The sequence below is a fragment of the Dendrobates tinctorius genome, unplaced genomic scaffold, assembly GCF_039654945.1.
Source record: "Dendrobates tinctorius isolate UK_male_01 unplaced genomic scaffold, ASM3965494v1 ptg000168l, whole genome shotgun sequence".
Lineage (NCBI taxonomy): Eukaryota > Metazoa > Chordata > Amphibia > Anura > Dendrobatidae > Dendrobates > Dendrobates tinctorius.
Genome location: NW_027361835.1, coordinates 2,741,596 through 2,762,878, shown reverse-complemented (window position 1 = coordinate 2,762,878; position 21,283 = coordinate 2,741,596). Strand labels below are relative to the sequence as shown.

Genomic DNA, 21,283 nt, shown 5'->3' with positions numbered 1-21,283 from the left:
TGTGTGCCCCTCTATATGCTGTCATACAGGTGTGTGCCCCTCTATATGCTGTCATACAGGTGTGTGCCCCCTCTATATGCTGCCATACAGGTGTGAGCCCCTCTATATGCTGTCATACAGGTGTGTGCCCCTCTATATGCTGTCATACAGGTGTGTGCCCCTCTATATGCTGCCATACAGGTGTGTGCCCCTCTATATGCTGTCATACAGGTGTGAGCCCCTCTATATGCTGTCATACAGGTGTGTGCCCCTCTATATGCTGTCATACAGGTGTGTGCCCCTCTATATGCTGCCATACAGGTGTGTGCCCCTCTATATGCTGTCATACAGGTGTGAGCCCCTCTATATGCTGTCATACAGGTGTGTGCCCCTCTATATGCTGTCATACAGGTGTGTGCCCCTCTATATGCTGCCATACAGGTGTGTGCCCCCTCTATATGCTGTCATACAGGTGTGAGCCCCTCTATATGCTGTCATACAGGTGTGTGCCCCTCTATATGCTGTCATACAGGTGTGTGCCCCTCTATATGCTGCCATACAGGTGTGTGCCCCCTCTATATGCTGTCATACAGGTGTGAGCCCCTCTATATGCTGTCATACAGGTGTGTGCCCCTCTATATGCTGCCATACAGGTGTGTGCCCCCTCTATATGCTGTCATACAGGTGTGAGCCCCTCTATATGCTGTCATACAGGTGTGTGCCCCTCTATATGCTGTCATACAGGTGTGTGCCCCTCTATATGCTGCCATACAGGTGTGTGCCCCTCTATATGCTGTCATACAGGTGTGAGCCCCTCTATATGCTGCCATACAGGTTTGTGCCCCTCTATATGCTGCCATACAGGTGTGTGCCCCCTCTATATGCGGTCATACAGGTGTGTGCCCCTCTATATGCTGCCATACAGGCGTGTGCCCCTCTATATGCTGTCATACAGGTGTGAGCCCCTCTATATGCTGCCATACAGGTGTGTGCCCCCTCTATATGCGGTCATACAGGTGTGAGCCCCTCTATATGCTGCCATACAGGTGTGTGCCCCTCTATATGCTGCCATACAGGTTTATGCCCCTCTATATGCTGCCATACAGGTGTGTGCCCCCTCTATATGCGGTCATACAGGTGTGAGCCCCTCTATATGCGGTCATACAGGTGTGTGCCCCTCTATATGCGGTCATACAGGTGTGTGCCCCCTCTATATGCGGTCATACAGGTGTGAGCCCCTCTATATGCTGTCATACAGGTGTGAGCCCCTCTATATGCTGCCATACAGGTGTGTGCCCCCTCTATATGCTGCCATACAGGTGTGAGCCCCTCTATATGCTGCCATACAGGTGTGAGCCCCTCTATATGCTGTCATACAGGTGTGAGCCCCTCTATATGCTGCCATACAGGTGTGTGCCCCCTCTATATGCGGTCATACAGGTGTGAGCCCCTCTATATGCGGTCATACAGGTGTGTGCCCCCTCTATATGCGGTCATACAGGTGTGAGCCCCTCTATATGCTGTCATACAGGTGTGAGCCCCTCTATATGCTGCCATACAGGTGTGTGCCCCCTCTATATGCTGCCATACAGGTGTGTGCCCCCTCTATATGCTGCCATACAGGTGTGTGCCCCCTCTATATGCGGTCATACAGGTTTGTGCCCCTCTATATGCTGTCATATAGGTGTGAGCCCCTCTATATGCTGCCATACAGGTGTGTGCCCCTCTATATGCTGCCATACAGGTGTGTGCCCCCTCTATATGCTGTCATACCGGTGTGTGCCCCTCTATATGCTGTAAATCAGGTGGGTGCCCCTCTATATGCTGCCATACAGGCTTGTGCCCCTCTATATGCTGCCATACAGGTGTGAGCCCCTCTGTATGCTGCCATACAGGTGTGTGCCCCCTCTATATGCTGCCATACAGGTGTGAGCCCCTCTATATGCTGCCATACAGGTGTGTGCCCCCTCTATATGCTGCCATACAGGTGTGAGCCCCTCTATATGCTGCCATACAGGTGTGAGCCCCTCTATATGCTGTCATACAAGTTTATGCCCCTCTATATGCTGCCATACAGGTGTGTGTTCCCCTCTATATGCTGCCATACAGGTGTGTGCCCCTCTTTATGCTGCCATACAGGTGTGTGCCCCCCTCTATATGCTGCCATACAGGTGTGTGCCCTCTCTATATGCGGTCATACAGGTGTGTGCCCCTCTATATGCGGTCATACAGGTGTGAGCCCCTCTATATGCTGTCATACAGGTGTGTGCCCCTCTTTATGTTGCCATACAGGTGTGTGCCCCCTCTATATGCGGTCATACAGGTGTGAGCCCCTCTATATGCTGTCATACAGGTTTGTGCCCCTCTATATGCTGCCATACAGTTGTGTGCCCCCTCTATATGCTGCCAAACAGGTGTGAGCCCCTCTATATGCTGTCATACAGGTTTGTGCCCCTCTATATGCTGTCATACCGGTGTGTGCCCCTCTATATGCTGTATATCAGGTGGGTGCACCTCTATATGCTGCCATACAGGTGTGAGCCCCTCTGTATGCTGCCATACAGGTGTGTGCCCCCTCTATATGCTGTCATACAGGTGTGAGCCCCTCTATATGCTGTCATACAAGTTTATGCCCCTCTTTATGCTGCCATACAGGTGTGTGCCCCTCTATATGCTGCCATACAGGTGTGTGCCCCTCGTTATGTTGCCATACAGGTGTGTGCCCCCTCTATATGCTGTCATACAGGTGTGAGCCCCTCTATATGCTGTCATACAGGTTTGTGCCCCTCTATATGCTGTCATACCGGTGTGTTCCCCTCTATATGCTGCCATACAGGTGTGTGCCCCTCTATTTGCTGTATATCAGGTGTGTGCCCCTCTATATGCTGCCATACAGGCTTGTGCCCCTCTATATGCTGCCATACAGGCTTGTGCCCCTCTATAGGCTGCCATACAGGCGTGTGCCCCTCTGTATGCTGCCATACAGGTGTGTGCCCCTCTATATGCTGCCATACAGGTGTGTGCCCCTCTATATGCTGTCATACAGGTGTGTGCTCTTCTATATGCTGCCATACAGGCGTGTGCCTCTCTATATGCGGTCGTACAGGTGTGTGCCCCTCTATATGCAGTCATACAGGTGTGTACCTCTATATGCTGCCATACAGGTGTGTGCCTCTCTATGTGCTGCCATACAGGTGTGTGCCCCTCTGCTGCCATACAGGTGTGTGCCCCTCTTTATGCTGCCATACAGGTGTTTGCCCATCTATATGCTGCCATACCGGTGTGTGCCCTCTCTATATGCTGTATATCAGGTTTGTGCCCCTCTATATTCTGCCATACAGGTGTGTGCCCCTCTATATGCTGCCATACAAGTGTGTGCCCCTCTATATGCTGTGTATCAGGTGTGTGCCCCTCTATATGCTGCCATACAGGTGTGTGCCCCTCTTTATGCTGCCATACAGGTGTGTGCCCCTCTTTATGCTGCCATACAGGTGTGTGCCCCTCTTTATGCTGCCATACAGGTGTGTGCCCCTCTTTATGCTGCCATACAGGTGTGTGCCCCCTCTATATGCTGTCATACAGGTGTGAGCCCCTCTATATGCTGTCATACAGGTTTGTGCCCCTCTATATGCTGTCATACCGGTGTGTTCCCCTCTATATGCTGCCATACAGGTGTGTGCCCCTCTATATGCTGTATATCAGGTGTGTGCCCCTCTATATGCTGCCATACAGGCGTGTGCCCCTCTATATGCTGCCATACAGGCGTGTGCCCATCTGTATGCTGCCATACAGGTGTGTGCCCCTTTATATGCTGCCATACAGGTTTGTGCCCCTCTATATGCTGCCATACAGGTGTGTGCCCCTCTATATGCTTTCATACAGGTGTGTGCTCTTCTATATGCTGCCATACAGGCGTGTGCCCCTCTATATGCGGTCATACAGGTGTGTGCCCCTCTATATGCTTTCATACAGGTGTGTGCTCTTCTATATGCTGCCATACAGGTGTGTGCCCCTCTATATGCTTTCATACAGGTGTGTGCTCTTCTATATGCTGCCATACAGGTGTGTGCCCCTCTATATGCGGTCATACAGGTGTGTGCCTCTCTATATGCTGCCATACAGGTGTGTGCCTCTCTATATGCTGCCATACAGGTGTGTGCCCCCTCTATATGCTGTCATACAGGTGTGTGCCCCTCTATATGCTGCCATACAGGTGTGTGCCCTCTCTATATGCTGCCATACAGGTGTGTGCCCCTCTATATGCTGCCATACAGGTGTGTGCCCCTCTATATGCCGTCATACAGGTGTTTGCCCCTCTATATGCTGCCATACAGGTGTGTCCCGCTCTCTATATGCTGCCATACAGGTGTGTGCCCCCTCTCTATATGCTGCCAAACAGGTGTGTGCCCCTCTCTATATGCTGCCATGCAGGTGTGTGCCCCCTCTATATGCTGCCATACAGGTGTGTGCCCCCTCTATATGCTGTCATACAGGCGTGTGCCCCTCTATATGCAGTCATACAGGTGTGTGCCCCTCTATATGCTGCCATACATGTGTGCCCCTCTATGCTGCCATACAGGTGTGTGCCCCTCTATATGCTGCCATACAGGTGTGTGCCCCCTCTATATACTGCCATACAGGTGTGTGCCCCCTCTATATGCTGCCATACAGGTGTGTGCCCCTCTATATGCTGCCATACAGGTGTTTGCCCTATATGCTGCTGTCACGCCCGCTGCCGATGCTCACCTGTAGGGTCCTGTGCGCACCTCCCGGCGCGTCCCTGCTCCCCGGCGCGTCCCCCGCTCCTGACCTCCGGCCTCCCCGACCTCGGTCCTACACTCCTACGGCCGGCAATCTGATTACACCATGTGACGCGCTGGCTCCGCCCCCAACATGGCGGCGCCCATCCTCTATTTCTGCCTGGCGTCTTCCCAGGTAAGACGCCTGTGTATCGTTCTGATCCGCTGTCCCTTTGGTCAGCGCTCTCTACGCTCCCAGGCCCTGTACCTTCTCCTTGTGGCTCCTTGTCTGTATCTTGTTGTTTGGTCTCTGTGTTCGCTATCCCTGCTTTCCTGACCTCTCCTCTCCTCTGCTGCTCTCTCCTGCCTTCTTCCCTACTGTACTGTGAGTCGCCTGCACTGTGGTCCTTGTCCGTTTAGCCTCTCATCTCTCCCTCTCTCTTGCAGCCTCCAGCATTCGCCAGCTAGGAACCCTCCACGTCCGTCTCTCTCTCTGGCTCCTTATTCGTTGTCCTCTGTACCGCTGCTCCACTGACTCTTCACCCTAGTACCCCCTGGTGCTCACCCAGTCGCCCCTTTGGCTCCGGCTGTCACGGTTCCATCCCTTGTGGGTCTGCCCCAAACACTCCCTGTATAGGGGGTGGCCCCACCTGGTCAGCTCGCCCGTAGGGGCTCTGGAGCCGTGACCCAGAGGGTCCACTCCGGGTTATTGTCTTTATCTGCCATCTAAAGCACAAACCGTAACAGATACACAGGCCATGGACCCCGCTGGAGTCACGGCTACTCAGAAGGAGTTAATTTTTTTACGAGAGAACCAAACGCGCATAATGTCCTGGTAATGCGGCCCAGCTGGCCGGCTTGCAGCAAGAGTTAGCGCAGCAGCGGGACGCACAGAATCACATCCTCAGCTACATGGCCTCGGTTGACGGCCACTTACTCTCGCTCCAGGCGGCCTCGGCTGCTCCTCCTCCAGTTGCTAGTCCCCATCCCCTACCGCGGTTGGCCAAACCACCCCGCTATAACGGTGACGCTAAACTGTGCCGAGGGTTCCTGAACCAATGTCGCCTCCACTTCGAATTGCAGCCTCAGGCATACTCCACGGACCGGTCTAAAGTGGCCTTCATAATGTCCCATCTTGAGGGGGACGCTTTGGCATGGGTAAACCCCCTCTGGGAGCGTGATGACCCCCTAGTTGCCCACTTGTCAGATTTTTTGGACACGTTTCGTCGCTTATTCGAAGAGCCAGGCCGTCTCGCCTCCACTACTGAGTCTTTGTTCAGCTTATGCCAAGGATCCCTAACCGTGGGGCAATATGCCATTCAATTTCGGACTCTGTCGTCCGATTTGGGCTGGAACAATGAGGCATTGGTGGGAGCATTTTGGAGGGGGCTTTCGGGTCGTATAAAGGACGAGCTATCGGGCCGCGACACTCCCACGGCTCTTGAGGATCTAATCTCTTTGGAGACCCGAATCGATCTGCGGTTTCAAGAACGGGCCCGTGAGTGAAGACTCGCGCGCCCGCTGCCATCTCCTCGCAGACTTCTCAACCCTCGTTCTAGGGCTTTTCCCTCTGCGTCAGTACCCGAGCCTATGCAGGTGGATCGCTTGAAGCTCTCCGAACAGCGTTGCAAGCAGGGCTGTGGAGGTGGAGTCGGAGTTAGTTTTGGTTGGAGTCGGAGTCGGTAGAAATGTACCGACTCCGACTCCAGCTTTAAAAAAAATGTATTAATATTTCATAATTGAAGTTTCATATGAATTTTATAAATGTTACTCAAATATATATGTTCTATCAAACTATGAACAACAGTGATAAGCAGTTCTGCTGGAGATAGAGACATTTCTTACTTCTTGTGTGTCACTGTTCTCCACTGCCCTTATCTAATCTTATACTTGGTTAACCTCATGCTGCCCCAACCCCCCTACTTACAATGTATGAAACTGAAAGTGAAAATGTGTTGCAAATTCTTAGTAGTAAAGCTCCTCCTCTAGACTAGATCATACTAGGTGTGCGTCTTCCAAGCATCTCACAGCTGCCTGCTACTCAGAAGAGGAAGACTGTAAGAAGTATTATCCTTTCAACAAACTTTGCATCAGTTAACTGTGAGTACATGAGGAATAATAACAGTATTACTGACCACTATATCAGTTGTACGACCTGGCAATAATTTTGTACAATTGTTTTTAGGAAAAACAATTGTCATTTGGATTGTGAATGCAGAACTAAAAACCTGAGAATGTCAAAGAAGCATCACATTAAATCAGCTGTATCTGAACATTTCACCATCACTCAAGATAGAAAACATTATGTCTGTCAGTGTATGACAAATGATCCAGACGAAAACAAATGCTGTGAAGCCAAGATGAGTGCATATTCAGGCAAAGATAAAAATGCTCCTACCAGAGCTTCTAATCTAAAGAGACATTTACAGCGCTTTCATCCAGAAGTACTGAAAGCAGTGGATGAGAAAGACTGCATCCAAACCAATGAACCAGTGCCCAGCTCTTCCAGCCAAACAAAGGAGCAGAGAACTTTGCAGCCATCAGTTGCAAGATATTTTGTCAGTGACAAAGTTACTGTGACAATGACAGTAGATACATTTAAAAAACAGATCATAGAGCTTGTTGTAAAGGATAGTGTGCCTATTTCATTATTTTCACGACCAGCTTTTATGTGTCTGAATGGGGAAATGGCCCGCAAGCTTGATGTTTCTCTGGAGAGAGAGAGTATTAGAAAATTAGTAATCGAAGAAGCTTTTAAACAAAAGGAAGAACTTAAAAAAACTCTCAAGGGACGCTTTCTGTTTCTTAAAATGGATGCCTGCACAAGTCACAGAGTGAACTATTTTGCCATCAATGTCCGATTTTTTTGTGACAAAAATGAAATAGTTACCAAGACATTGGCAGTAAAAGACACCAAAGCTCATCACACCAGTGAGTTTCTCCAGGTCTTGGTGGAAAAGGTTCTGCAAGACTATGAACTTAAAAAAGAGCAAGTTCTTTCTGTCGTAACTGACAATGCTTCAAATATGATAAGTACTATTAAGCTAATGAATGAGAGTAATGATGGTGACCAGCAGCTAGAAGAACATTCTGGGTCCACAGACACAGAAATGTTTGAAATAGAGGAACACAGTATTGTAACTGAGGAGCAAACTGAAGTTGCTTCAGATGAACAGCAACATGATAGTTTAGATGATCTTGTTGAAACTGTGTCAATATGTTCTTTCATTCATCACATGCGCTGTGTTGTGCATACGCTACAGCTGGCTATAAGAGACAGTCTGCAAGAAGGACATGCTGCTGCACTGATTGACAAGGTGAGAAAATTGGCTACTGTTGCCAGAACCCCTAAAGTTGACTCAATTTTGAAGAGACGTGCTGGAAAAGGGGCAATTATTGATCAAGCCACACGATGGGGCAGTACTTACTTAATGATTCAGCGCTTGGTTGAACTGAAAACCTTTCTTGTAGACATGGCTAACCCTCAACTGACGCTAAATGAAAGTCAGTGGAATCAGGTGACTGAGCTGGAAAAATTGCTAGAGCACCCATTTACAGTGACTAAAAAATTACAAGCAGAGGACTTAACTCCAGGTATTCTCTTAAAGGAGTGGAAGAACCTGATGTTTCGCCTGTCCCAAAGAGGAGGGTTAATTGCAAGTGGCATTGCTACATCAATGAAACGGAGAGAGGAGCTACTATTACAAAATAACATTCTTTTGGCAGCTGTTTATGTAGACCCAATGCATCGGATTCTTCTAGATGATCAACAGCTAAGTAAAGGAAAAGAAGCTCTGTTTGAAATAGCAGTAAGGATGAAAGGGTTGCAGAACAGTCAGGAGGAACAAGAAGAATTTGGTCGTCCTGCCACATCTTCACCCTCATCATCAACTGATGAAGAATTTAATTTCGAAAAATATTTGGATCACAAGGACCGTGCAAAGCGTTCCCGCATAGAAGAAGAGTCATCCCCATCAAGGAACACAACCAGTACATTTCAGCAGAATTTTTCATGTGCACTAAAAGAAATTTGACCGTTCATCAAAAATAACAGTGCAACAAGCGATTCCTCCGTATCCTGACATTGTCAGAGATGTTGCCCGAGTGGTTACTGCTTTGCCACCAACACAAGTTAGTGTAGAGAGGTTGTTCTCTGGTCTCAAAATAATTAGATCAGATTTGAGGGCATCCATGAAGGAGGATCTGACAGAGGCAATACTTTTTCTGAGGACAAATTTATAGATTTCTTCTTATTAACTGCATAAAAGTGTTTATTGCATATTTACTTACAGTTTAGAAAAGTTTATAAAAGTTATTTGCTATATTCTAATTGTATTCTAATAAATGTAGTTTTTGCTCTAAGTGGTCTGATTACTTATATGATGGTGAGAAACTGAATAAGCACGATGTTTAATATTTTACAACAGTAAATTTGTTGTTATGAATTGGCCATTTATGAAGGAGTCGGAGCCGGAGTCGGAGCCTGATAAAATCCAGGAGTCGGAGTCGCAACTGTGGCTTACCGACTCCACAGCCCTGGTCGCAAGGAGAGAAGTTCTCACGGCCTATGTTTTTATTGTGGCAGTGGGTCTCATTTGGTCCGAACCTGTCTGGAACGTCCGGAAAACTTCTCCGCCTAGGTCAGGTAAGAGAGGCCTCCCTAGGTGTGCATGATTCCTCTCAACCCCTTTCTCTGTCTGTCCTATTACATGTGGGTGACAAGCGAGTTTCCTTGGCAGCCTACGTGGATTCGGGCGCCACTGGGAATTTTATTAGGCTCGATATAGTCTCCAAATTTTCGGTCCCTGTAAAGCCCCATCTGTAGACGGTAATCCCTTGCGAGAGTCCGTTAAGCTAGTTACGCATGAGATCGAGCTCCAGGTTGGCGCCTTGCACAAGGAGAGAAACTCATTTTTTGTTTTAGCCTGCGTCTCCCATCCTGTTCTCCTAGGTCTTTCCTGGTTGCAACTTCATGAGCCCACCCTGGATTGGCGAAACGGCAATGTTTTGTGCTGGGGGGAGTCTTGTCGGTCTCGGTGTCTGCAGCCGGTGCATCCCGTGGGTGTTCCCTGTCTCCTCCCTGGTCCCTCTAGTTTGCCGCCCGCATATAGGGCCTACGCAGATGTCTTCGACAAGAGAGAAGCTGAGGTTCTTCCACCCCACCGACCTTATGACTGCCCTATCGAGCTCATTCCTGGTGCCACTCCTCCCCGTGGGAGAATTTTTCCTCTCTCTTTAGCCGAAACGCAAGCTATGTCGGAGTACATTCAAGAGAACTTAGCCAAAGGCTTCATTCGGAAATCATCCTCGCCTGCGGGAGCAGGTTTCTTTTTTGTGAAGAAGAAGGACGGGTCTCTTCGTCCGTGTATTGATTATCGGGGCCTTAACCGCATCACGGTGAAGAACAAGTACCCGCTTCCATTAATTCCTGAACTCTTCGATCGCTTGAGAGGAGCACGAGTCTTCATCAAGCTAGACCTGCGAGGAGCCTACAATCTGGTTCGTATACGGTCCGGGGATGAATGGAGGACCGCATTCAACACACGGGACGGGCATTACGAGTACTTAGTAATGCCATTTGGACTCTGCAACGCCCCTGCAGTATTCCAAGAACTCGTCAATGACATCTTTCGAGATCTCTATGTCTGTGTAGTGGTCTATTTGGACGACATCTTGATCTTCTCCCCCGACTTGTCTACTCACCGCTGAGATGTCCTTCAAGTTCTACATCGTCTCAGGGAGAATTTCCTATTTGCCAAATTGGAGAAATGCCTCTTTGAGCAGGCCTCCCTGCCGTTCCTTGGCTACATCGTTTCGAGTACTGGCTTGGAGATGGATCCTGAAAAGGTCTCTGCCGTTCTCAAATGGCCGCGTCCCCAAGGAGTGAAGGCAATCCAGCGTTTTTTGGGCTTCGCCAATTTCTACAGGCAATTTATCCCGCATTTTTCCTCCCTGGCCAAGCCTATCTCGGCTCTCACTCTCAAAGGGGTTAATCCCCACACTTGGCCGTTGGAGCCCGAAGTCGCCTTTAAGAATTTAAAACAGGAATTCGCTAAGTCTCCGGTACTCCACCGTCCAGATGCCAATAGGCCATTCCTCCTCGAGGTTGATGCTTCGTCTGTGGGAGCAGGAGCTGTCCTTCTGCAAAAAACCTCCTCAGGACGCGTGGTCACATGTGGGTTCTTCTCCAAGGCTTTCTTCCCCCCCAGAACGAAATTACTCCATCGGAGACAGAGAATTACTGGCCATTAAACTCGCTCTCGAGGAGTGGCACCATCTTCTTGAAGGAGCTGTCCATCCGTTCATCATATTCACGGATCATAAGAATTTGGCTTATGTTCAGGCCGCCCAAAGACTCAACCCACGTCAAGCTAGATGGTCTCTGTTCTTCGGGCGCTTTGATTTTCTCCTCCACTTCCGGCCAGGGAATAAGAACGTCAAGGCTGACGCCCTGTCTCGTTCCTTTTCGCCTGTGGACAATGAGGATGGTCCAGCCCACATCATCAATCCGGCTAAGATTATCACTGTGGCTCCCCTAAGAGTGCTTTCTACACCACCTGGTAAGACCTTCGTTCAAGACGGGGACAAGGCTAGGGTCCTACGTTGGGGGCACTCATCTAAATTTTCTGGACACACTGGAGTGTGAGAGACTCTCTATCTCGTCTCTCGTCACTATTGGTGGCCATCACTTTGCCAAGATGTCTTGGACTTCATCGCTTCCTGTCCTTCGTGTGCCAAGAACAAGGTCCCTCGACGCCGGCCCTATGGGCTCCTGCATCCATTACCCATACCTACGACTCCATGGACCCACATAGCTATGGACTTCATCACCGATCTGCCACTGTCCTCAAGATGTACGGTTATCCTAGTGGTCGTGGATCGGTTTTCTAAGATGGCTCACTTTGTTCCATTGTCTGGTCTGCCTTCTGCCCCTGAGTTGGCGAAGATTTTCTTGCTCCACGTCTTCCGTCTCCATGGCTTTCTCCAGCACATCGTCTCGGACAGAGGAGTCCAATTTACCTCTCGATTTTGGCAAGTTCTCTGCGGCTTGATGAAGATAACTCTGGATTTTTCCTCAGCCTATCACCCACAGTCTAACGGACAAGTAGAACGGGTCAATCAGGTCCTAACTTCCTACCTCCGGCATTTTTCCAACGCTCACCAAGATGACTGGGTTTCTCTTCTTCCGTGGGCTGAATTCGCGTACAATAATCATCCCAGTGAAGCTTCTGCCAAGTCTCCCTTTTTTGTGGTTTTTGGACAACATCCCGGCATTCCCCTTCCCGTGTCCCCCACCTCGGGTGTACCGGCGGCGGACTCTGTGTCGGTAGATTTCTCCCAGATTTGGAGGGACACCAGGGAGGCCCATGAGAGAGCCAGTCACATAATGAAGGATTATGCCGATAAGAGACGTTTAGACGCTCCTCCGTACTCCCCCGGGGAGAGGCTCTGGCTATCCACACGGTATATCAGACTAAAAGTCCCTTCTTATAAGTTGGGTCCACGTTTCATTGGTCCTTTTGAAATCCTAAAGCGTGTCAATGACGTGGCCTACAAATTAAAATTGCCTGCCTCGCTAAGAATTCCTAATGTTTTTCATGCATCCCTCCTCAAACCTGCGGTATTTAATCACTTCCACTCAACTGCTTCGCAAAATTTCCAACCCAGCAGTTCTGATAATACCTTTGAGGTTAAAGAGATACTTTCCACAAAAACAGTTAGAGGTCGAACTTTGTTTTTGGTCGATTGGAAAGGTTTCGGTCCCGAGGAGAGGTCCTGGGAACCTCGAGAAAACATTAATGCACCTCTGATCATGAAACGATTTTTTGACAACCTTAGGAGGGGAGGGAGTAGAGGGGGGGGTACTGTCACGCCCGCCACTGATGCTCACCTGCAGGGTCCTGTGCGCACCTCCCGGCGCGCACCCGCTCCCCGGCATGTCCCCGCTCCTGACCTCCTGCCTCCCCGACCTCGGTCCTACACTCCTGCGGCCGGCACTCTGATTACACCATGTGACGCGCTGGCTCCGCCCCCAACATGGCGGCGCCCATCCTCTATTTCTGCCCGGCGTCTTCCCAGGTAAGACGCCTGTGTATCGTTCTGATACGCTGTCCCTTTGGTCAGCGCTCTCTACGCTCTCAGGCCCTGTGCCTTCTCCTTGTGGCTCCTTGTCTGTATCTTGTTGTTTTGCCTCTGTGTTCGCTATCCCTGCGTTCCTGACCTCTCCTCTCCTCTGCTGCTCTCTCCTGCCTTCTTCCCTACTGTACTGTGAGTCGCCTGCCCTGTGGTCCTTGTCCGTTTAGCCTCTCACCTCTCCCTCTCTCTTGCAGCCTCCAGCATTCGCCAGCTCGGAACCCTCCACGTCCGTCTCTCTCTCTGGCTCCTTATTCGTTGTCCTCCGTACCGCTGCTCCACTGACTCTTCACCCTAGTACCCCCTGGTGCTCACCCAGTCGCCCCTTTGGCTCCGGCTGTCACGGTTCCATCCCTTGTGGGTCTGCCCCAAACACTCCCTGTATAGGGGGTGGCCCCACCTGGTCAGCTCGCCCGCAGGGGCTCTGGAGCCGTGACCCAGAGGGTCCACTCCGGGTTATTGTCTTTATCTGCCATCTAAAGCAAAAACCGTAACAGCTGCCATACAGGTGTTTGCCCTATATGCTGCCATACAGGTATGTGCCCCTCTATATGCTGCCATACAGGTGTGTGCCCCTCTATATGCTGCCATACAGGTGTGTGCCCCTCTATATGCTGCCATACAGGTGTGTGCCCTCTATATGCTGCCACACAGGTGTGTGCCCCTCTATATGCTGCCATACAGGTGTGTGCCCCCTCTATATGCTGTCATACAGGTGTGAGCCCCTCTATATGCTGTCATACAGGTTTGTGCCCCTCTATATGCTGCCATACAGGTGTGTGCCCCTCTATATGCTGCCATACAGGTGTGTGCCCCTCTATATGCTGCCATACAGGTGTGTGTCCCTCTATATGCTGCCATACAGGTGTGTGCCCCTCTATATGCTGCCATACAGGTGTGTGCCCCCTCTATATGCTGCCATACATGTGTGTGCCCCTCTATATGCTGCCATACAGGTGTGTGCCCTTCTATATGCTGCCATACAGATGTGTGCCCTTCTATATGCTGCCATACAGATGTGTGCCTCTCTATATGCAGCCATACAGGTGTGTTCCCCTCTATATGCCGTCATATAGGTGTGTGCCCCCTCTATATGCTGCCATACAGTTGTGCCCCTCTATATGCTGCCATACAGGTGTGTGCCCCCTCTATATGCTGCCATACAGGTGTGTGCCCCTCTATATGCTGCCATACAGGTGTGTGCCCCTCTATATGCTACCATACAGGTGTGTGCCCCCTCTATATGCTGCCATACAGGTGTGTGCCCCTCTATATGCTGCCATACAGGCGTGTGCCCATCTGTATGCTGCCATACAGGTGTGTCCCCTCTATATGCTGCCATACAGGTGTGTGCCCCCTCTATATGCTGCCATACAGGCGTGTGCCCCTCTATATGCTGCCATACAGGTGTGTGCCCCCTCTATATGCTGCCATACAGGTGTGTGCCCCTCTATATGCTGCCATACAGGTGTGTCCCCTCTATATGCTGTCATACAGGTGTGTGCCCCCTCTATATGCTGCCATACAGGCGTGTGCCCCTCTATATGCTGCCATACAGGTGTGTGCCCCCTCTATATGCTGCCATACAGGTGTGTGCCCCTCTATATGCTGCCATACAGGTGTGTCCCCTCTATATGCTGTCATACAGGTGTGTGCCACTCTATATGCTGCCATACAGGTGTGCCCTTCTATATGCTGCCATACAGGTGTGTGCCCTTCTATATGCTGCCATACAGGTGTGCCCCCTCTATATGCTGCCATACAGGTGTGTGCCTCTTTCTCTACCAAATATCAAGTCTCTGTCATCCTATGTGCTGTAGGTTAGGCGAGTGCCTCCTATGTGCCATAGGTCAGGAGGGTGCCCCCCTATGTGCCATAGGTCAGGAGGGTGCCCCCCTATGTGCCATGCGTCAGGCGGGTGCCCCCCTATGTTGAGTACGTCAGGCGGGTGCCCCCTATGTTTTGTAGGCCAGGTGGGTGTCCTACTATGTGCCGTGCGTCAGGCGGGTGCCCCCATATGTCCCATGCGTCAGGCTGGTGCCCCCCTTTGTTGCGTATGTCAGGCTGGTGCCCCCCTATGTTGAGTACGTCAGGCGGGCGCCCCCCTATGTGCCGCACGTCAAGTGTGCCCGTCCTCCTTTGCAGTTTGTGCCAGGTCTGTCTGTTGTGCATTGTGCTCTTAACCCTTTCCTCTCCAGATGTGGGGTTGTGCAGGTGACTTGCCAGCAGTGCACCGCCTCTTGGCTTTGTGTGCACGGAGTGATCTGTCACCGTCACGTTGGTATCCGATGTGTGGTACGCCTTGGAATGTGAACACCGCAAAGAGTGGACAAGGAGCATTCTGCACACATTACTCACCCGCCCTGGTTAATGATTGGCCGCCTCCTCCGCCTGTGCCACAGTCTGGTTACCACCGTCTCTTTACTTCTCTCCTGTTTTGGAAATCTGTTTGTAGCTGAATTTACCAGCGATATCATAATAGCGGCCTGTAGAATTACAGATGCCCCGAATGTATCTCACACACTTGTGACGTAACTCATGTTTATAGCTAAGGACCCCCATGTCCTTCACACCTGTATATACAGTTGTGGCCAAAAGTATTGACACCCCTGCAATTCTGTCAGATAATACTCAGTTTCTTCCTGAAAATGATTGCAAACACAAATTCTTTGGTATTATTATCTTCATTTAATTTGTCTTAAATGAAAAAACACAAAAGAGAATGAAGCAAAAAGCAAAACATTGATCATTTCACACAAAACTCCAAAAATGGGCCAGACAAAAGTATTGGCACCCTCAGCCTAACACTTGGTTGCACAACCTTTAGCCAAAATAACTGAGACCAACCGCTTCCGGTAACCATCAATGAGTTTCTTACAATGCTCTGCTGGGATTTTAGACCATTCTTCTTTGGCAAACTACTCCAGGTCCCTGATATTTGAAGGGTGCCTTCTCCAAACTGCCATTTTTAGATCTCTCCACAGGTGTTCTATGGGATTCAGGTCTGGGCTCATTGCTGGCCACCTTAGAAGTCTCCAGTGCTTTTTCTCAAACCATTTTCTAGTGCTTTTTGAAGTGTGTTTTGGGTCATTGTCCTGCTGGAAGACCCATGACCTTTGAGGGAGACCCAGCTTTCTCACACTGGGCCCTACAGTATGCTGCAAAATTTGTTGGTAGTCTTCAGACTTCATAATGCCATGCACACGGTCAAGCAGTCCAGTGCCAGAGGCAGCAAAGCAACCCCAAAACATCAGGGAACCTCCGCCATGTTTGACTGTAGGGACCATGTTTTTTTCTTTGAATGCCTCTTTTTTTCTCCTGTAAACTCTATGTTGATGCCTTTGCCCAAAAAGCTCTACTTTTGTCTCATCTGACCAGAGAACATTCTTCCAAAACGTTTTAGGCTTTTTCAGGTAAGTTTTGGCAAACTCCAGCCTGGCTTTTTTATGTCTCTGGGTAAGAAGTGGGGTCTTCCTGGGTCTCCTACCATACAGTACCTTTTCATTCAGACGCTGACGGATAGTACGGGTTGACACTGTTGCACCCTCGGACTGCAGGGCAGCTTGAACTTGTTTGGATGTTAGTCGAGGTTCTTTATCCAACATCCGCACAATCTTGCTTTGAAATCTCTTGTCAATTTTTCTTTTCCGTCCACATCTAGGGAGGTCAGCCACAGTGCCATGGGCTTTACACTTCCTGATGACACTGTGCACGGTAGACACAGGAACATTCAGGCCTTTGGAGTTGGACTTGTAGCCTTGAGATTGCTCATGCTTCCTCACAATTTGGTTTCTCAAGTCCTCAGACAGTTCTTTGGTCTTCTTTCTTTTCTCCGTGCTCAATGTGGTACACACAAGGACACAGGACAGAGGTTGAGTCAACTTTAATCCATGTCAGCTGGCTGCAAGTGTGATTTAGTTATTGCCAACACCTGTTAGGTGCCACAGGTAAGTTACAGGTGCTGCTAATTACACAAATTAGAGAAGCATCACATGATTTTTCGAGCAGTGCCAATACTTTTGTCCACCCTCTTTTTTATGTTTGGTGTGGAATTATATCCAATTTGGCTTTAGGACAATTCTTTTTGTGTTTTTTCATTTAAGACAAATTAAATGAAGATAATAATACCAAAGAATTTGTGTTTGTAATCATTTTCAGGAAGAAACTGAGTATTATCTGACAGAATTGCAGGGGTGTCAATACTTTTGGCCACAACTGTACCTGAGGACCGCCATATACCTCTCACCTGTATTTACCTGAGGACCCCCATATCCCTCACACCTGTATATATCTGAGGACCCCCATATCCTTCTCACCTGTATATACCTGAGGACCCCCATATCCCTCAAGCCTGTAAATACCTGAGGACCTCCATATCCTTCTCACCTGTATATACCTGAGGATCCCCATATCCCTCACACCTGTATATACCTGAGGATCCCCATATCCCTCACACCTGTATATACCTGAGGATCCCCATATCCCTCACACCTGTATATATCTGAGGACCCCCATATCCCTCACACCTGTATATATCTGAGGACCCCCATATCCTTCTCACCTGTATATACCTGAGGACCTCCATATCCCTCACACCTGTATATACCTGAGGATCCCCATATCCCTCACACCTGTATATACCTGAGGACCCCTATATCTCTCACGCCTGTATATACTGAGGACCTCCATATCCCTCTCACCTGTATATACAGTACCTGAGGACCCCCATATCCCTCACACCTGTATATACAGAGGACCCCCATATACCTCTCACCTGTATATACTGAGGACCCCCATGTCCTTCACACTTGTGTATACCTGAGGACCCCCATATCCCTCTCACCTGTATATACCTGAGGACCCCCATATCTCTCTCACCTGTATATACTGAGGACGCCCATATTCCTCACACCTGTATATACCTGAGTACCCCCATATCCCTCTCACCTGTATATACCTGAGGACCCCCATATCCCTCACACTTGCATATGCTGAGAACCCCCATATCCCTCACACCTGTATATACCTGAGGACCCCCATATCTCTCACCTGTATATACTGAGCACCCCCATATCCCTCACACCTGTATATACCTGAGGACCCCCATATCTCTCACCTGTATATACTGAGGACCCCCATATCCCTCTCCCCTGTATATACTGAGGACGCCCATATCCCTCACACCTGTTTATACCTGAGGACCCCCATATCCCTATCACCTGTATATACTGAGGACGCCCATATTCCTCACACCTGTATATACCTGAGGACCCCCATATCCCTCTCACCTGTATATACTGAGGACCCCCATGTCCTTCACACCTGTGTATACCTGAGGACCCCCATATCCCTCACACTTGCATATGCTGAGGACCCCCATATCCCTCACACCTGTATATACTGAGGACCCCCATGTCCTTCTCACCTGTGTATACCTGAGAACCTCCATATCCCTCACACCTGTATATACTGAAGAACCCCATATGCCTCACACCTGTATATACTGAGGACCCCCCATATCCCTCACACCTGTATATACTGAGGACCCCCCATATCCCTCACACCTGTATATACCTGAGGACCCCCATATCCCTCTCACCTGTATATACCTGAGGACCCCCATATCCCTCACACTTGCATATGCTAAAGACCCCCATATCCCTCTCACCTGTATATACCTGAAGACCCCCATATACAGGGGCTTCTCACAAAATTAGAATATCATCAGAAAGTGAATTTATTTCAGCTCTTCAATACAGACAGTGACCCTCCTCTATTCTATAGAGTCATTACACACAGAGTGATCTATGTCACGGGTTTATTTCTGGTAATGTTGATGATTATGGCTTACAGCCAATGAGAACCCAAAAGTCATTATCTCAGGAAATTAGAATAATTCACAATAAAACACTGTACAGGCTCATAAGTGTTTATAAAGGTCCTTAGTCTGTTTCAGTAGCTCCACAATCATGGGGAAGACTGCTGACCTGACAGATGTCCTGAAGGCAGTCAATGACACACTCCACTAGGAGGGGAAGCCACAAAAGGTCATTGGTAAAGAAGCCGGCTGTTCACACAGTGCTGTATCCAAGAATATTAATGGAAAGTGGAATGGAAGGAAAAAGTGTGGTAGAAAAAGGTGCACAAGCCACCGGGATAACGGCAGCCTGGAAAGGATTGTTAAGAGAAGACCATTCAGTAATGTGGGGGAGATTCACAAGGAGCGGACTGCTGCTGGAGTGATTGCTTCACACCACACACAGACGTATCCAGGACATGGGCTACAAGTGTCACATTCCTTGTGTCAGCCACTCATGACCAATAGGCAACGCCAGAAGCGTCTTCCCTGGGCCAAGGAGAAGAAGAGCCGGACTGTTGTCAGTGGTCCCAGAGTCTGGAGGAAGAGTGGAGAGGCCACAATCCAAGCTGCTGGAGGTCTAGTGTGAAGTGTCCACCATCAGTGATGGATTGGGGAGCCATGTCATCTGCTGGTGTAGGTCCACTGGGTCAAGACCAAAGTCAGCGCAGCCGTCTACCAGGACATTCTAGAGCTCTTCATGCTTCCCTCTGCCGACAAGCTTTATGGAGATGGAAATGTCATTCTCCAGCAGGACTTGGCCCCTGTCCACACGGCCAAAAATACCAATACCTGGTGTACACACAACAGTATCACTGTGCTTGATTGGCAGCAAACTCGCCTGACCTTAACCCCATAGAGAATCTATGGAGTATTGTCAGGAGGAAGATGAGAGACATCAGACCCAACAATGCAGACGAGCTGAAGGCTGCGATCAAAGCAACCTGGGCTTCCATAACCCCTCAGCAGTGCCACAGGCTGATCGCCTCCACGCCACGCCGCATTGATGCAGTAATTAATGCAGAAGGAGCCTGACCAAGTATTGAGGACATTTACTGATCAGACATTTCAGGACGACGACATTTCAGATTTTACAATTATTTTTTCAAGCTGGTGTTATAAAGTATTCTAATTTCCTCTAAGATAATGACTTCTGGGTTCTCATTGGCTGTAAGCCATAATCACCAACATTACCAGAAATGAACCCGTGAGATAGATCACTCTGTGTGTAATGACTCTACAGAATAGAGGAGGGTCACTGTCTGTATTGGAGAACTGAAATAAATTAACTTTCTGATGATATCCTCATTGTATGAGAAGCTCCTGTCTATATATACTCAAGTATACCCACATCCCTCACACCTGTATATACTGAGGGTCCCCATATCCCTCACATCTGTATGTTCCTAAGACCCCTATATCCCTCCTCTGTATTTACCTGAGAAAGCTGATATCTCACACGTGTGTGTGTGTGTGTGTGTGTGTCTATATATATATATATATATATATATATATATATATATATATGAGAATACGAGGGATTGGGGTCACATTGCATCCCCCAGGGTACTGCGACCACCACAAGCGCATTTTCTGTAGAATAGCCTAAATGTACAACTGTTTCTAATAGTTTTGAGAAATTCTGGACTGAAACCTTCAAATGCTAGAATGGCCTCGCTGTAGGATCTGTACCCGTATCCTGCTCGTTCTCCGGAGGTTGAGGCCCCTTACATGGAGGTGACTGTGAGGTTAGGACGGCCTCGCTGCAGGATCTGTACCTGTCTCCCGCTCGCTCTCCGCAGGTTGAGGCCCCTCCATGGAGGTGACTGTGAGGTTAGGACGGCCTCGCTGCAGGATCTGTACCCGTCTCCCGCTCGCTCTCCGCAGGTTGAGGCCCCTCCATGGAGGTGACTGTGAGGTTAGGACGGCCTCGCTGCAGGATCTGTAACCGTCTCCCGCTCGCTCTCCGCAGGTTGAGGCCGCTCCATGGAGGTGACTGTGAGGTTAGGACGGCCTCGCTGCAGGATCTGTACCCGTCTCCTGCTCACTCTCCGCAGGTTGAGGCCCCTCCGTGGAGGTGACTGTGAGGTTAGGACGGCCTCGCTGTAGGATCTGTACCCGTCTCCTGCTCGCTCTCCGCAGGATGAGGCCCCTCCGTGGAGGTGACTGTGAGGTTAGGACAGCCTCGCTGCAGGATCTGTACCCGTCTCCTGCTCACTCTCCGCAGGTTGAGGCCCCTCCGTGGAGGTGACTGTGAGGTTAGGACGGCCTCGCTGCAGGATCTGTACCTGTCTCCTGCTCACTCTCCGCAGGTTGAGGCCGCTCCATGGAGGTGACTGTGAGGTTAGGACGGCCTCGCTGCAGGATCTGTACCTGTCTCCTGCTCACTCTCCGCAGGTTGAGGCCCCTCCATGGAGGTGACTGTGAGGTTAGGACGGCCTCGCTGCAGGATCTGTACCCGTCTCCTGCTCACTCTCCGCAGGTTGAAGCCCCTCCATGGAGGTGACTGTGAGGTTAGGATGGCCTCGCTGCAGGATCTGTACCCGTCTCCTGATCGATCTCCGCAGGTTGAGGC

At 49.7% G+C, this 21,283-nt stretch overlaps 1 protein-coding gene across 9 annotated transcripts in view; it reads left to right on the top strand.

Annotated features, from left to right (window-relative positions):
- PLEKHA7 (pleckstrin homology domain containing A7) overlaps positions 1–21,283 on the top strand; it is a 247,585-nt gene that overhangs the window by 69,886 nt on the left and 156,416 nt on the right. The window lies entirely within an intron of this gene.